At 32.8% G+C, this 16,290-nt stretch overlaps 1 protein-coding gene across 1 annotated transcript in view; it reads left to right on the top strand.

The window, feature by feature from the left end:
- The window catches only part of FAT4 (FAT atypical cadherin 4), a 173,704-nt gene that overhangs the window by 13,108 nt on the left and 144,306 nt on the right, over positions 1 to 16,290 (top strand). The window lies entirely within an intron of this gene.

Below are 16,290 nucleotides of genomic sequence, written 5' to 3'. Positions count from 1 at the left end.
TATCCCCATTTTCTTTCTTCTCATTATCTTTTAAATTCACCTCATCAGGCTTAACTTCTGCCCCTCCAATGAAAATTGATCTTACCAAGGCCACCATGATAGCCACATTTCAACATCCAATGGTCAGTGCTTAGTGCTCATTGTATACATACTTCTAAGTCATCATATCTTGGATTTTTAATCCTATTTCTTTGACCAATTCCTTCTCAGCCTCCTTTACCAGCTTCTCTCCTTAAATTCTAAATGGAATCAATTATTGAAATCCTCCTTTCAATGTATACTTATTTTCTTGAGGATTTCAATCAATCTTATGATTTTAAATAACATATATTACATTGATGACTCCAAAGTTTTGTTTCTACAATATATATTTCTCCTAAATACCATATTTATATAACCAACTCCATACTCATTATGTTTAATTATTTCTTTCTTTTTTTTTTTTTTTGTTTAATTATTTCTTAATAGATGTTTTAAATGAATGTTTCCAAATCTGAGCTTCTGTTATCTTCCCCAGTAGAAATCTACTTTCTAGCCATCTCTTTCTCAATTGATGTCAATTCCAATCTTCTAATTGTTCAGGTCAAAAAACTTGGAATCATCTTTTTTTTTTAATTTGTATTTATTTATGATAGTCACAGAGAGAGAGAGAGAGAGAGAGAGAGAGACAGACAGAGAGACAGAGACATAGGCAGAGGGAGAAGCAGGCTCCATGCACCGGGAGCCCGACATGGGATTCGATCCCGGGTCTCCAGGATCGCGACCTGGGCCAAAGGCAGGCGCCAAACCGCTGAGTCACTCAGGGATCCCTGGAATCATCTTTGATTCCACCCTAAGTAAAATCTGTTTAGCTAATCTTGGATATCTTAAAAATATATTCAGAAGCTGGATCATTTATCACTTCTACCATTACTATCTTGACCTAAGACATTGTCATCTTTTCCTTAGATTATTGAAGACGTTTTCTTATTGATTTCCAACATCCTTTCCTTCTATTCTCTTGCCTTGCTTGATTGCTTTACTCATACTGGTGTCTTTCTATTCCTACAATTTTCTAAATACACACCTGCTTTGGAGCCTTTGCTCCTGGCCCTTCCTTCCTTCTTCATAGAACACTCTTTCCTCTAGATATCTATTTGGATAATTTTCTTCCATTTGGATCGTTTCCTTCCTTCAAGTATTTGCTCATATCTCACATTATAATTGAGAATGAATCTTCCTTTATTAACATCACTGTAGCACCTTCTCATCCTACCTGCTCTCTACTTATCTGCTGTGGTTTTTCATATTCCTCTTCCATAGGATTTACCAGTCTAATGCACCAGCCTCTTATCTCCCAAATGCTAAATGTTGGAATACCCCTGGAATCGGTTCTTGAAATTCTTCCCTTTCTAATCTACAATATTCTGTTGAGGAGCCCAATCAATCTCATTACTTTCAATTATCTATCTATCTATCTATCTATCTATCTATCTATCTATCATCTATCATACATGTATAAGAGTGTGTGTGTGTGTAATATGATTTACAGATCTATAATTTTAATTATGTTTTACCTATCATTCTCCCACCAGAATGTCCTATGTGACCAGCTCTTGTCATTTGCTTTCCTGACTTTTTTTCCTCCTGGCTCTCCTTGCTGAGCTTGCTCAGCAACCACAGTGAGGGCTCTAGGCCCCAGCCTCCAGTGCTTCCTCTGCCTCTGAGTCTGTGTGCTAGCTGTGCCCTCTGCCTGGACTGCTTGCTTCTTGCTTTGCTCACATCTTTTCTCAAAGTCACCTTACAAAGTTCTCTTTCCCTCAAATTCCCTTTTTCTCTTTTCTTCCTTTTGTGTCTCCTTAGACTCTGTCATCACCCAACATAACCATATGTTATTTCTTTATTTTGTTTATGATATGTCTTCTCTCTAAAATATATATTCCATGAGGGGAAAGGCTTGCATCTGTTTATTACTGCTGTATTCCCAATAACTACAATAGGGCTGGGCTCAATTCAGACATTCAGTAAATCTTTGATAAACTAAGGAATCACTGTTGAAAACATTGCAAATACACTGCTTAAAGGCTAGGAACTCAGTCAGAAATGCATGATGAAGTAAAGGAGTCATTTTTCATATCTTAAGCCAAGCTATGGAGCTTCTTCTGAAATTAGTGAAGCTAGCTAATTGGCAAGGACTGATTTTCCTAGCTACAATGACAGTGGCTGTATGACTTGACTGGCTAAGAGTCCTGCAACTCAATATTCAGAAATTGTTGGTGTCAGAAGTACAGTGGGATCACTAATGCTTATTTTGTAGATATTTTTTGTGAAGTAGAACATTTTAGATTATATATCACAATGTAGCTACACCATTACCATGTCTTCTCATTTTCTTGGAACTTACCTAATTCTGCTGTAAAGAGCAAATCTTATCATAAACCATGTTGCTCTCGAGCAAAAAAATGAATACACAGACCCTTTTTAAAAAGATTAGTACTTTCACTATTAATAAATTTAGGTACAGTCTTTTTTCAAATTTGCCATCCTTGATCAACATTTGACATCAGTAATATTAATAAATTTGATTAATAAAATACAGCAGGGAAAATGTTGCTTAATAATTCATCCTGATTGAGGTGTAGTTGGCAGGCTGTATGCTTTCAATTTGGAAGAATCTCAATTCAAATGTTGTTACTGCTACTCTCATTTTTTCATCTGTAAAATTTGAATGACAATACTCATTTCATAACTTATTGCAAGGGGGAAAAAAAGAGATACTCAGTGAAGTTTGTAACTTTCTTCCTCTTTTCTCCAAAGTACAGATATGCACAAAACCATTAACATTAAACTATTAACTTTCTGTGTCTAAAGTGTTTTTGAGTGCAAGCCTTTCTTTCTCTTGATTTCCCTAACAAGTCTGTAAGGAGATAAGTCAGGTGTTCTTTTCATTTTAAGGACAAGGCACAGAGAATTTAATGATTTTTGTGTGTTCACAAATCTAGACAACATCTGGGTTTTTCTGACTTTGGTCAACATGCTTCACATTAAGCCACATTGTCCAGTCTGGGATTAAATTAATGCTGTTTACCCATCCACCATTTTATTGTTGTTGACATAATTCAATAAGAGTTATAGTCCCTAAAGTGAAGTAATTTGTTAATCCGGAAACTTTGCTGAGAAGCTTAGTTGCTTATGAAACAATCAAGTTAAAATATTAGTTTGTTCATTGTCCACTTCATTATGAAGCCTTACATTGATTTAGATGAAGAATGTTCATCTCTCCATTTTTCAGTGATGGTAGTGAAATACCAACTACCATGAAATTGTGTGTTTCTTTGTGGGCTTATTTTGAAAACATTTTTTATCAACTGCTTCATGCAGTTCTCTTAACTGAAGTCAAACTGTCTTCATCAAAGGTTAAACCACCTTTTCTTCAAAACTACTTTGAGTTTTATGAGACATATAAATTCTGATAACTTCTTAAGTTAGAGTTTTCTAATTCATAGTTAAAACATTTCCCTGAAAAGAAAAAAAATGTTTTGCTACTGACTGAAAACTTCAAAATAAGCATATACCCAGAGACAATGTGCATCCTTCTTGCTTGGTGTAGTGTTCTATAGTATATAGTTCTTTGTTCTTTAGTCAAAATAATTTAAGTAGACTTCTGAGTTTATGTTTGGCTTTCTAAAGGCCAAATCAAACAGAAATAAGATCAGGAATAGAAGTCATAGTGTTGTATGGCTAAACATGCACATGCATGTGCAAGAGTGTTAACAAAAAATGTACAGATTTTTCTAAAACTGGAGCCCCAAGAGGAATTTATCTAATAGATACTGAAAAAGAGATGATTTTTTAAAAATGGTACCTTCACTAGTACAATGACAGATTTTCAACCTCGCTTTATTGTGATATCTTTTATTGTGGGGTTATGACAGATTATAAAAATATGATTCTGACAAATTATTTATTTATGGATTAGAAGAGATTCCCATTGGTAAAGTGCTTATGTTTGGCTTTATTTAATGTGGTGAGTTAATATTTTATAGTCCTACAAAGAACATCCCTGTTGGGTTTTTCACATTAACATATTTGCAGCACATCACGGGGAAAACCTGACTTAGAGGGGTTTTCAGTACAATTTTAGCTTAATTTATGAGGAGACTGGTATTTTTAAAGGCAAAATTGTTTATTTTAAGGCAATCATTTAAAACACCTGGCACAAATCTAGCAATCTGTTTCTTAGATTGTGTCTGTTTCTTAGAAACAGATTCAGAGTTACTAAATATTACTTGAATTGATTGTATTGCTTTAATGTAGCATTTTCACCAGTAGCTGCCTGTCCTTTAATTGCTACAAAAAGTTAATTCATCCTTTATTTCTTAAGATGGTACTTTAATTCTCCACTGAGAAGATTAAAATAATAATTCATGTGTATGATTAAGTGGGACAGAACTGCTCGCATTGCAATGCCAACTGAGTATTTTATTACTTTGCATAAAAAGTAGGGAAAGTTATTTGTTTATGCATTGAGGTTGTAATTGGTTACAAGTAAGTAATGAATCCTTAGTATTTGAAGTCCAGAGCCTGGCAGATTTAGAACACCACTTGACCTCTGACTTGCCAGAATATGAAGGAAGTGGGAGTAAAAGTTTGAGTAAAAGTTTTCTTTATAGGACAAGATGGTTTGGGATGGGAGGGACAACACAAGCTTGCCAAAAATTTAGGTCAAACTGAACACAGATGGCTGTAGCTGATAGAGGTGTCTATTATTGTATTTTCTTCTCAGCACTTTTCTATGTGTCAGTGTGTTTATACTGAGATGAAGAATATTTTGTTGCTCAGCAACCTGGAGAAAATACATTCAGAGAATCCATTTTTGTTAAAAATAAATAAATAGAAAGTTGTGGTAGATATTAGATAGTGGAGGATGGGGCAGTACTTCTAGGAAATCATCTAGGAGGGAAGTGTTTATTACACATGTCTAAAATTAAATAAATCACATTGTACATTTTACTTCCTAGCTTGTCCCTACCTTCTGGCTCAAAGTATTTGAAAACAATGGACTAAGTAAATGCATTATATTAGTCAATAGTATAAGTTATAATGCACAGGTAAACATTTGAAGAAGTAAAAGGACAATTTAAATTTCATTTTCATAACTTCAGTTTTTTTCTATTTTCAAACCTTGATTAGAGGATTTAGTGTGTAACTTCACTTTCTGAAGGAGTTTTATGTTATTCTTAATAATTGAGTGCAGTTGTCAAAGAATGGTTAAATGCTAAAATAAACGTAAATTTGGAAGTCAGAATAATTTTCTTTAATTGTAGGCTTTACCCTTTCGTGCTGTGTGTCCTTGAAGCAGAGGCTAAACTTCTCTGAGCCACAGTGTCTTCAAGTGTTAAAGGCAGGGAATTCTAACCACTTATTAAGTGTTGTGACAAAAATGTCTAGTACACACAGCAATGCAGAATTTCCTAAAAGATTGTTTGGTTTACTTTTACTGATGCTACATTCAGTTGCTTCTTGTGTGGTCCAGAAGGCAATGATTAAAAGAAAAAAATGTAAGCAGCTACTGGTATGTAAATAGCTACTGTTTATGCAGGAATTGGGAGGACATTTCTAATGATACCATGCAGAAGGGAAACAGAACCAAACTTATAAGTTCTATTTTCTAGATTTAGAAAAATTATTAAAGAAGCACATTAAAAAATTACCTCTGTGGTAATTTTCCTCATGATAATAGATTAAAAAATAATTTTTAAATGACAGTGATTACTGACTGAGCTGAAAGACATAAGTAAGGAAAGGAAGTCTATTCACTAAGACAGGGAAGTGATATAGTTCTCAAAATACCAAGTTTACACATGATTTATATACATTACAGGATTCTTTAAAAATTTTAATATAATACAAAGCCAGATAAGCATTATCTAATTTTGTTCTGATGAAAGTGTCAAATATTAAAGCACTTTTCTCAATATTTGAAGCTTCTCAAAGCAGGTCTGTGAAATAGATGTCTCAAAGGAGGGCACTGATGCTTTGATACCTATTTCACAGAGCTGATTTGAGAACTAAATAAATGTACACAGGGTATTCCCCTAAAATAAGTATTGAGTCACCTTTTTCATTTACATAGTTGATAATTTTGTCTTTGACCAGCCAAAATATCAAGAGTATAACATTGAGAATTGGATAAATGACACCTATCTTTTCATTCCTGCCTTTAAATGAGAACAAGTTTGAGAGCTCTCTTGCAGCTTTTCCCAGTAGAAAATTCAACCTACTTAGGATTTCCAGTTTTCTTCTAAGGTGCAAGGTGGACATAGAAACAGAAGAGATATTTATCTTTTTCCTGGCCATTTGCCCAGATGTATATGTTCACCTTGCTAAGTCTTATTTCTGCACATTGTAACCTAGGCATGAACCAAAGACTTCTAAATGAGGACCTTGTTCTTATTTTTTTAAGTTTTTATTTAAATTTCAATTAGTTAACATACAGTATAATATTAGTTTCAGGTGTCCAATATAGTGATTTAACACTTCCCTGTATCACCTGGTGCTCATCACGACAAGCACATTTAAAAAGTTGTGTAAATTTAAATTTCCAACATATTGTATAACACCCAGTGCTCATATAACACCCAGTGCTCATCCATTCAAGTGCTCTCTTTAGTGCCCATCACCCAATCACCCCATCCACCCCCCCACCCTCTTCCCCTTCTGCAACCCTTTGTTTGTTTCCCAGAGTTAGGAGTCTCATGTTTTGTCTTCCTCTCTAATTTTCCCCACTCAGTTTCTCTCCTTTCCCTTATAGTCCCTTTCACTATTTTTTGTATTCTGCATATGAGTGAAACCATTTGATGATATGACAAGTACACTTCTTAATCCCCATCCACTATTTCATCCATCTCCCCACCCACCTCCCCTCTGGTAACAGCTTATTCTCTGTATTTCATAGTCTGTTTCTTGGTTAGGACTTCGTTCTTATTTATTATTTTTTAATCAGTTTATTTGCCTTTGTATCGCCTCCATTCTTTCATTCCAATGTTTGATGTGCCAGACATCATGTTCAGTACTAGAGATTTAAATTTGCATTTTCCAGTTGCATGCTTTCAAGTGGCAATAGTGTAATAGAAAGACAAACATCACATAAACCATTATCAGAGAGTGTAGAAAACTCTATCATGAAAAAAGTTTTACCAGTGAATTGTAATAACTGGTTCCATGCAATTGAGATTATTTATCCTATTTAACCTTCAGTTTTTGCACTTCACGAGGGGTTGTCTGCATACTTTAAGCTATTTGAAGTTATTTTCATGTTCTATATTCTGAGAAAACATTGGTGAAACAATACCTATCTTTATTATTTTCCCATTTTTGAAAAATATTTGCTATATCATCCTGTAACTAAATGGAGTTTGATTTGAAGTGTGCCTACCATTGGACTCACCCCAGAGATACTGTAATGTACCTGGTCCAAGATGGCTTCTCAGTCCTAATGTGTGTCCAGTTCCTCCCAGCTTGGATACAGGTCCATTCAGTGCAGCTACCCTCTCTGACCTTAAGAGCTACCTTAGCCCAAAGATGCCTCCACACATGTTTATATTTGATGACATATTTGCTCAGGGATTATATTTAATCATCTGTCTCCAACATTATTTCCATTTCTGGTAATGGTAATTAAACAATAACAGCATGGTTATTAAATAATATTATTGAACAATAATAGCAACTACCCTTAAAACAATGCAACTTATTTATTAAGAGCAGATGGCTATTCATGTTTTTTAATTCAAATCTCAGAATAATTCTGTGAAATAGATGTTATTATCATTTTACAGATGAGAAAACTCAGGCTTAACAAAGACAGATTTGCTCACTTTGGGTCACACGATTAGAAAAACACAGAGCAGAGATTTAAACCCAGACATCAACTCGAAAACTCATCCTTTCCAGTAGCACAACTCAACCGAAGTTGCTGACGAAGATAACAGTTTGGAAACTAAAAAATAAGGTCATTAATATATTCACCGTACATGGCATATTATTTGCAAATAATAGCGTGAATGCTTCTTCAGATATCACTTTAAGTCTTTTTGGAATGAGTCATAAATTTAAAAATCATAGATGCAAGATTTTAAGCAAATAAATCTAGAAAATATTTTTAAAAAAATCACTTGTATACTGACTCATACAAAGTATGAGAATGTATAAAAACATTATGTCCTTCAATATAGTTTTTCAAGAGCTTTTGTTCTTTCTATTTGGAAATAGTCAACTGAAGCAAAGTGTAAACTTTAACAATATTTAATTTTCATATGGTGATGTCTTTTAGTTTGATTAGTTCTCAAAACTTAATGCACATCAGAATTCCTTATGTGGATAATTATTTTAAATGCAGACTGTTTCTCAAAAGACTCTAGAAAGGTCCTTGGAACCTGTCTTTTTTTTTTTCCCCTCCCACAAGCGATTCTGATGCAAATGGCCACAGACCTCATTGTAAGGCACCATTATTCTATACTAGGTCAGGTTTTATACAAGCAATTAATCACACTTTTGCAAATTTAGAAAACTTCTCTGAAGTAGTAATACTAGTAGTATAGTAGTAAGATTAACATATGGAGCACTAATGGATAGATACATTTTCTAATTTGATATCTATTGAAAAGTAATAAAATATTTTGACAATAGTTGTCAAGATATGGCAAGTATCTATAACAACTAGTGAAATAATAAAATGTAAATTGAAATAAAATGCACACTGCCCATTTTTTGATTAATTAAGCTCATGTAAATGTGTTATAAATCGTTACATGACTTTCAGTATCCCTTCACTGTCTTCTCAGAAATTACTTTAACAAGACAGCTTTTATCTATTTATCTATCATCTATTTTTATATTTGTTATACATTTAGAAAGAATATGAGAAAAATAGACTCTTGTTAAAACATGTCAATTTTAAGTTATTAAAACTTCTTAAGAAAAACAATTGTTTCAGAGAGACACAAGGAAAAGAACAATGTGAAAGAACTATTAGTATTCAGGTATTCATAGAGCCATTCCTAGGAGAGTATATTTAAAAGGAACTAAAATAAAGACCTTTTGCTTAGAACAGAGTGTATAAGGTGTATTTAAAAGTACATCAGGTGGCCTGAGATAGTAGATATATAGGATTTATATAGGAATTTATAGAGATTTAGATTTAATAGTAAATGAGATATTATGAACTTACTGACTTATTTGTGGAAGACCTCTTAGTTTTCATATTATATTTCAATAATTGTGCAATTACTATTGTGTGGAGTCTCCAAGTGTTTCAATTTTCTGAAATTTTCTGAAAAGTGAAATCATGGGAGCTATCAAAAAGCACACTTATGAGAAAATTGGTTAATCATTAATAGAACTGTTAAAAAATTTAGGATCCCATCATGTCCTCAATTAAATCCATCATGCCCTCATTATCCTTTTTAAGATCTGACTTGTATACTGCATAATGGTTTTTAGTTTTATATATATTGTCCCTTATCTAAAAAGCATTTGTATTTAAAAATAAGAGCATTGTTACCTACAGCAATCAAGACACAATTAGTAGTTACACGTGCAACATTCTATATGTAACAGAGTAAAAGAACACTTGAAAAAAATTGTAATTTCACTTAATTGAAACATGTGCCCAGCCATCTGGAACACTTCTGCATAATATAGAGACATTTGGCATTTTAAAGAAAGGATTTTGAATTAAACCAGAAATCTTTTGTGTCTTCCAAAGACATTGATTTATTGAGACGATGTGTGGCTTTCCCTCATTTACAAAAGATTAATGATTTCCTAAATGTCCTTTCATTCTTTCATTTTATAAAATGAATATGTACAGTTAAGTGAAATGACATCTTCGAGGTTCTATGAACAAAGACTACAGGAAATATTTCAAGGTATTTTGTTTGAAAAATCCATCACATGATACAAAATATAATTTTCCTAAAATAAAGATGATCTTGGCATTATTGAATATGATTGAATGAGTAAATAGATGATTATCTTAATATTACATATGAGTGATTTATATGAAGCACCTTAGAGAGTACTATAAGATCATTCTAACTTGTGATCTGTAAACTTCTAAATTTTCGGCATGGTGACTGATGTTGATAAACTTAAAGCATCAAGCAGATCTTACCAATATGAAGTTTATATAAAGATGTTTTTGAGAGTAAAACTTTCATAAGCTCAAAAAGTTCTAATTCAAGTATTAAAAGAATAGCTTTCATGTCATCAAATATGAAATTGAAATTGTTATAATAGCTCTAGGTATTCTAATTTGTAATATTATTTTTAAATTTTATTGAGATTCTATAACTCTATAATAGGAATCTGAGTCCCTTCTTCAGTGGTCTATTCTAAAACTTTTTTTTTTTTTAATTTTTATTTATTTCTGATAGTCACACAGAGAGAGAGAGAGAGAGAGGCAGAGACATAGGCAGGGGGAGAAGCAGGCTCCATGCACCGGGAGCCCGACATGGGATTCGATCCCGGGTCTCCAGGATCATGCCCTGGGCCAAAGGCAGGCGCTAAACCGCTGCGCCACCCAGGGATCCCCAGTGGTCTATTCTAATATGAAATAGTCATTTGAAGTGGTTACCAGAGAGATAGATTTTGGTCATTTCTCGTCCAGGGCACACACAAATCTTCATAGTCAAGTTAATGAAAATATTTTATATAATTACATATATACAGAATTGGACGTAAGGGTTATATCAGCAAAAATGGGAAAATAAATTTTAGGAACACCAACAAAACTCTGAAAACTTACTTGAACATTAATAAATTTAATCAATTAGCTCTTTATTGACTGATCAGAACTCTGTTCCACTGACTGACATTCATATATTCTGAATAACCAAACCACATATAAGTAGAAATGCCTAATTATGTGTGCATAAAATGTCTTATGATGTCTAAAGCTGTTTTTTTTTTAAGCATTTTATTATTTATTCATGAGAGACAGACAGAGGGGCAGAGATGCAGACAGAGGGAGAAGCAGACTCCATGCAGGGAGCCCAATGTGAGACTCGATCCCAGGATCGGAATCATACCTTGAGCCAAAGGCAGAAGCTCAACTGCTGAGCCATCCAGGTGTCCCTGTCTAAAATTGTTAATAAGTACTTTATCCTATGAAAGGGATTCATTAAGTTTACCAATAATCATATTTCTAGTGATTTGAGATTTTATAGTTATTTGATTATAATTTTAAAACAAAGCTAGGTGAGAATTGCTGAGTTATCTCTTTTACAATATTTTTGCATGAGGAACACATTGACTTAGTAGAAAAACTAGTAACTAAATTATTTTTAAAATAAATAATTAAAAAAAATAATTAAAATATACTTTTATATTCTACTGGTTCTTACCTAAAGTAAATGCATTCTCAGGGTAGACTTCTAATCAAAATAACATTTAGGCAATTATTAAATTATTACATGATATATTTTAAGTTTATAGTGTGCTTTGGATTCTAATATAAATATATCTAAATTATAAAAAACAGACTAAAAATAGCATTTTAAATATTGAGAGCATGAGATACATTACATACATTTAAAGGTATTTTTAGTTAGCATATGACTTTTTATTTAATGTACAAAAGGTTTCTCCTAGTTTTTTGTTTTGTTTTGTTTTTCATATTAAGAAGTTCAAGGTTTTGTGTTCCTACTTTTTAGGGCTCTTTTTATATTTCAAACTGCTAGCTCTGTGTCCATTAGATTATTATTACTGAATGATAGCCATTTTAGCTTCTTTGGGTTTTTACTTTCTATATTAGGCAATACATACAATCCACATTATAAATCATCTCATTACACCTGCAAATAATTTCTTATCTTGAGAAATCTATTTAGGTTGGTGCTACAGAGGAGTAAGAGTCAGTGGCCAAGATTTGCAGTCAAACTATTGCATAATTGCTTCATATATATATATATATTAAACTATATAATATATATAGTTTAATAACTATAACTATATTATATAGTTTAATAACTATATAATATATATAGTTTAATAACTACATTTTTATGTTTCATAACATATAATTGTATATGTTATGAATGGATATGCATATCCATTAATCTGAAAAATATTGGTGAGTTCTTTGTACATAGTTCATATTCTAAACCAAATAATCGTGTTTGCCGTTGTATTTTATTTTAATTTAGGCTTCTGAATTAGAAAGATGTTTTTTAAAAGACTGTTTTTCTTATTTTCTTATTTACTATGAATATACTTTTAAATATTAAAAATTCCTAAACCAGTATATTTGTCAAAATTTAATGTGATCATGGCTAGCACCTAAATATGTTGTAGATGTCATCATACACATATAATTTTATTCTTTATAATGAAAACAACTGGTTGAAGAGAGAAACAAAATGTTATATTTCTCCATAGCTAAGAATACTAAAATACTAAAATGAAAACTAAAATGCCAGTGTGTAAAACTTTGTTCATTGATTTCACTGCTTTTTTTATTTCTTGGTTATTATATTAAATCAGAATTTTTAAACAGCGAACGTTTCACCTATCTACAGTTATTTTGAATATATGTCTAAAGCAAATAAATCAATGCCATATAATTTTGAAATTGTACATTGGGTTATAAAGAACTATACTGGCCAACATTAATTGTATGAGCATTTTAGTTACTAGATCGTAAATGTTTTGCTGCATTTACGCATAATTTCATGTAGAAGCTACGTAAGCTTTTAAGGAACCAATCATTTTGTAGGTTTAAATCCTATCCAGTGCGTACTTTGAAAACACTGGTGGTTCTTATACTAAGGGCTCTTTTTTAAGAGCATCTACTTATATTTTCTGCATCTACTCTTCTGCATACTGACAGCTTACTCTCCTTCAGTTAGTGCAGACATTTTCAGAAACAAGTCAGTAGTTTATTCCAGGTGTGTTGCCCTGCATCTACACTGGTTTGAAAACAATGATGAATGAAGCAGCTTCAGTTCATGGGGTCGGTTGCTTTTCAGCTGCCAGGGCTGGAATCCACAGCCTAAGGACCAGACTCCTCCCACTTTCCCACCAGTGTGTGTAACCATCCACTGACTGTTCTAATGGATCCTCTAAATCAAGAACTTTTATCTAATCTAGAAGTCCATTTGATTAGAAAATGATGAAACTTTAATTTTGTGTCTCAACATAGTATTAATAGCAGTTTTTAATGATTTTATTTATCTCAGACTTTTGAACATACTTTTAAAAATCTGAGTTTGCATAATGACCACTTAATGTGTAAAGAACTTCACTGCTTAGAAAATTAAATAAAAAATAAATATTGGCCCTTCTCTGGTAAAAAAAAAATTGGAGAAGCCACAGCATAGAAAAGAACGTAGCAGCAACTTTGTGAGAGGAGACAAAAGATAGTAGTTAACCACATTATTAAGTGTACGTTCACTTGAGATTCAGGGACTTCCTGAAGAGAAATTTGGTCTTGGACTTACATGAACTGCTAAAGAGTGAGGAGGGAGAAAGCACCAGGTATTTTCCAAAGGTAAACTCAACCCAGGACTTTGTAAAATAGAGATCAAGAACAGTTACTGAGCTGGGCACAGGACCATGTTGTGTTGTAGTAGATGATCTGATACAGATTTTTTTTTTAAGATTTTATTTATTTATTCATGAGAGACACACACACACACACAGACAGGCAGAGACATAGGCAGAGGGTGAAGCAGGCTCCATGCAGGGAGCCCGATGTGTGACTTTATCCCAGGACTCTGGGATCCACCCTGAGCCAAAGACAGACACTCAACTGCTGAGCCACCCAGGTGTCCCCCAGATTTGGGTTTTGATGTAAGTTGCAGGAAGTGAGCAGAGGAAGTGCATTTGGATAGTGACTTTCTTGATAGGTGAAGCAATTTACATGTTTAAAGTTGCCAGGGACCTCTCACAACTCATTAACTGCAATGAAAAAAGTTCCTCAAAAAAAAAAAAAAAAAAAAAAAAAAAAAAAAAAAGAAAAAAGTTCCTCATATCTCACGTTTGGGTCTTTAATTCTTTTTGAATTTGTTTTTGTGTATGGATTAAGAAAGTGATATTTTTTGCATGTCGCTTTCCAGTTTTCCTAACACTATTTATTAAGAAGACTATCTTTTCCCCATTATATATTCTTGCTTCTTCTTTCACAGATTAAGTGACCATATGTGAGTTACTTTATTTCTGGATTTTCATTCTTGTTCCATTGATCTGTGCCTATTTTTATGCCAGTACCATACTACTTTGATTATTATAGCTTTGAAGTATATTTTGAAATCAGGGATTGTAATGCCTCCAGCTTTGTTCTTTTTCGAGATTGCTTTGGCTATTCAACATCTTTTGTAGTTCCATACAAATTTTAGGATTATGTACTCTAGTTCTGTGAAAAATACTATTGGTATTTTGATCGGGATTGCATTAAATATTTAGATTGCTTTGGGTAATATGGACATTTTAATAGTATCCACTCTTCAAATACTAGATTATATCTTTTCATTTGAATTTACTTTATATATGGAATCTAAAAAAGCAAAACAAACCAAAACAGACTCTTAAATACAGAGAATAAATTGGTGGTTGCTAGAGTGGAAAATATGGGCAAAATAAGTGAAGGGGATTAGGTAAGAGGTATGAACTTCCAGCTATAAAATAGTCACAAAGGTGAAAAGTGCAGTATTAGGAATATAAGCAATAATATTTTCATAATGTATAGTGACAGATGGTGACTATGCTTATCATGGTGAGCACTGAATGAAGTATAGAATTGTGAAGTAATATGTTGTACCGTTGAAACTAATATAACATTGTATGTCAATTATAATTCAGTGAAAAAAAAAAGTTCTGGATGAATGTTGAACAGTGCTATAGATATTACCAGAGCATATGCAGGAGACATTGACTGCGCATTTTGAATAAAACATCTTTAGTGTCTATAGTGGTGCCTGACACATGGCAATGATTAATAAAAGTTGAATAAATGAGTTCATTGAAGTGAGTTTTGTGAATAACTGGATTTAGCTTTTTTGGTGCTATTGTAGTTATTGCTTTCATATTCTTTTCTCTTTTACCTTTAGGAGGTATATTTGTAATTTGGTCATATTTAAATTGCTAATAGAAACAAAGATCATCTTCTAATCAAAGTCCTAGAGTTGCTGACACTTTGTTGTATACGTTGTGGGTGATCAAAAGGTTTGTGAACTTGGTGAACTAGGTAAATGTCCAGTTGTCTCCTGGAGAGAACAGTGAATAGAGCCAGTCATTGTTCTGCTTAATTACACCATGTATTTTTTTACATTAGAGTAAAGCAGTGAAAAAAAAAAAAACTCTGTAAAAGAATAATATTGGGCAGTGAGGGTGCTAACTTTGCCTTTTCTGTGTTTCAGACTTGGAGATTCTAAGCTCTAAGTGATATCAATACAATTCGGTTTCTTCTGTTATTAACCTTGTGACTTAAGGCCAAAAAGAAATGTCTAAGGACTTCTTAAGAACCACTGGGGCAAAAGAGTAATAATAATAATATATCTTAATTTTCCTTTTAGTAAATTGTTTTCCTTATTTTTTTTCTGGGATTTTTGTTCTTGTGTTACTTAACCATTTAAATATAACGAATCTTAGAAGTTGCCTTTGATACCACAAAAAAAGATACATAAATTATGTGTTGTATTTCCTTCACTTTCCTATTAGTAGGAGAAAGTATAATTTTAAAAATCCTATCTTTTGGGGATCCCTGGGTGACTTGGTGGTTTAGTGCCTGCCTTTGGCCTGGGGCATGATCCTGGAGTCCTGGGATCGAGTCTCACATTAGGCTCCCTGCATCTCTGCCTCTCTCTCTCTCTCTCTGTCTCTTATGAATAAATAGATAAAATCTTTAAAAAAATCTTATCTTTCAATCCTACAGTTAGTGTGTAGAGTTTTTAGTAGCACTTAATGATTTTTCTTTCTAAATATTGCCTGACATGCATTATTAATGAGCTTTGATTTGTATTTGCATTTGGAATTTCTTCTTGGCTTATAATTAAATTAGAGTACACTCAGAGTTTCAAAAGGGTTGTAGCTTACATATATACCTTATATTTATATTTTATAGTTTATGCATATACATACACATATAGTGCTTTAAATATTGACAGAAGATTTTCCCAGCTGTCCAGGCAGAGAGCACAATATTCAGTATTATAGTTAAGCTGAGCAGCCTTATCTGTATGAGATCAATCTTTTAGAGAAAGCAGTGAAAGTTTTCTTAATTAATTTGCTTTCAACTAGACTTTTTTTTTT

This window comes from Canis lupus, chromosome 20 (genome assembly GCF_048164855.1).
Source record: "Canis lupus baileyi chromosome 20, mCanLup2.hap1, whole genome shotgun sequence".
Lineage (NCBI taxonomy): Eukaryota > Metazoa > Chordata > Mammalia > Carnivora > Canidae > Canis > Canis lupus.
Note: the sequence above shows the minus strand (reverse complement) of the source record. Positions and strands in the feature narration are given on the sequence as shown.